The 2,552-nt window shown below is 33.6% G+C and overlaps 1 protein-coding gene across 1 annotated transcript in view; it reads left to right on the top strand.

Moving 5' to 3' along the window:
- Positions 1 to 2,552, top strand: part of LOC107719070 (collagen and calcium-binding EGF domain-containing protein 1-like) — a 60,635-nt gene that overhangs the window by 1,392 nt on the left and 56,691 nt on the right. The window lies entirely within an intron of this gene.

Genomic DNA, 2,552 nt, shown 5'->3' with positions numbered 1-2,552 from the left:
TGTGTGTGTGTGTGTGTGTGTGTGTGTGTGTGTGTGTGTTAATATAAATCGTAGGTTTCGTCCTGGCCACAGATTGTGTTGTTGATGTAGAGCGGCAGTAAATCCCACAACTTCATTTTCTGTTCTCAGACATTTTCACAAAGAGTCATGTGTCAGCTATCAGTTTAAAGGTGCTGTATGTAGGATTGACACCGAGTGGTTGAACTAGGTATTGCAGTCCAAATTCAAAATATTGGAGAGGGTTTTTTTCACCCGGCCCCTCTTTCTCAGACTTGACGCAAACGCAGGTTTAGGGGGAAAAAATTACATTTTAGATTCATAAATATTTGGCTCTAAAAAGTATTTGAGTATTTATACCACACACTTCATATCTTAATTCAGTACATTAGGTACATGATATCAAAACTACTGGTGAATATATTAGTGTGGTTATATTGTGTTCACTTGTTTACACAACAGCTGTAGCAAAAATGTATTTGAATTAGTTTTTTAGGACATCATTTGCAAGATTTTTGAATTAGATGTTTGAAACACTACCATTTAAAAGTGTGGGGTTGGTACAGTTACAGTAAAAACAGTAATAGTTTGAAATATTATTGTTATTTGAAATAGATTATAACAATGTAAAATATTTAGTCACTTTTTTTCAATTTAATGCATTCTTGCTGTATAAAAATACGAATTTCTTAAAAATAAAAATAAATTAATGGAAGTGTACAAAACCACTGCTTGAGAAAACATATTTGTGTAACTGACTTTTGACTCAAAACTTCGTAGTTACTGTACTGTACATTGAAGCAAATCATTGTTCCTTGGAACTCAGAAACTATAAATCCATTACACAACAAAAAAACAGACCTGTTTTGTCCCAGCTGCAAATATTTGCATGTACCATTGACATTAAAATATTTGAAAGGCTTTTAAAAGATGTGCACATTTTCCAGCTTTTACGCTGCTCAAGTTGACCTACTTCCTATGCTTTAATTAAAAACAAAACTTGCATACATGCTCATTCTCATTAGCACATATTTGTATAATTTAGAATTTGCCTGACTCATAATACTGTCAAAACAGTTCTTCATTTTTAAGTAAATGAGACCACCCTTATGAAACACAGGAATTGCTAAACTGTTATCTTTTCACTAATGCCGTCCTGTTACACTGGATAAAATGCTTAGTTAAACACTAAAAACAAATAGCTCATAGCTGCTTGATTAAGAGTAATATTCTTAAAAGAGCAGGTGTTCTCTGTCTGAAAACAATTCTTTTTTTGTTTACTTGTTCTGTTTGGTGTTTGGGTGTTTGAATAGCACAGCATGAATTATGCAACCACCTGAGACAAAAAATATTTCATGAAAACAGCTGGACAGAATTTGAAAACAAATGCCGGGTCAGTGAAATTTAAAATGTCATATCCACAATCATGCTGTGATAAGAAATCATGATTAAGGAGAGTTTTTGTGCAACTAACAGGGATCATTTTGATCTTAAAAGGATTGTAGAATAATTTATTCATATTCAGCCATTGTTCTTTTTTTTTTTAAAGATGAAAAAAAAAGAGTGAACTTTTAATACTTATCTTAAAGTCTCCATAAAGTCTAGACATTGGCCCTGATGACATCAACCATGTGTCTTAAATCATCTGTTGCTTGGATTGCAATGAAAGTGTGAAAAGAAAAAGACAAGGAGGGTTTATTACTACAAAAAAACAAGGCACGAAAGTAATCTCAGCCAAGATTCATCAGCAGCATCATGCAAACAGCTCCATGGAAACACGTCCTTTTGGAGGCAGATCATTTATCTGGGCTTTCAAGCACTTGAGATCGACACCGTCTGATATGTTTAGAGTTGCTTACTCAGGAGAGATGTGAGATTAGTCATCAGGAAGGTTTGCTGGCTAGAGTATCTTCATTTATTGCTCATCAGATGGTTGGGGATGGAGATCATTTTTTGTGAGGACTTCAAACAAGAAACAGCTGCTGCTTTGTCAGCCACTAGGAGGCGAGGCTTTCAGTCTCCTCAGTTCATCAGTGGCCACAACTAAAATTCAAAAGTTCAGGATATCAATAGCACTAACATAGAAATAACTATAAAATTCAATATAAAAACAGTCCTCTGGCCTTGAGGGACACCTAAACAGCTTACATAGCATTCCGAGGTCAAGGATGAAGAATTGGTGCAAACAATCCCTGTTGTGAAGGATTCAGTTTGCCAACACAGTCTCATTTGCCTAGTTTAACCTTAGAGGGCAATCAATGTGAGAGCTTTAAATCAAGTCATGGCAGGGTATATATTTTATTTTATTTTATAATTTAATAATTCTATATTCACTATTTCAAATAAAAAAATTTTTTTTAATAACATTACATTTGCTCTGCCAATGTACAGAATTTTTAAGAATTAACCATGGGCAGGTTAAATGTCAACTACTTTGTCAACTATCTTTGACGGCCTATCAGCTAGACTTTTTTCTAATTATTCTATAATTATTATACATGCAATTTTTATTATAATTCATTGAGAGACATATGTTCGTTTAACATATTAGCATA

The sequence above is a fragment of the Sinocyclocheilus rhinocerous genome, unplaced genomic scaffold (genome assembly GCF_001515625.1).
Source record: "Sinocyclocheilus rhinocerous isolate Xijiao unplaced genomic scaffold, SAMN03320098_v1.1 scaffold663, whole genome shotgun sequence".
In the NCBI taxonomy this organism is placed as follows: domain Eukaryota; kingdom Metazoa; phylum Chordata; class Actinopteri; order Cypriniformes; family Cyprinidae; genus Sinocyclocheilus; species Sinocyclocheilus rhinocerous.
This window is presented reverse-complemented; position numbering and strand designations above follow the sequence as displayed.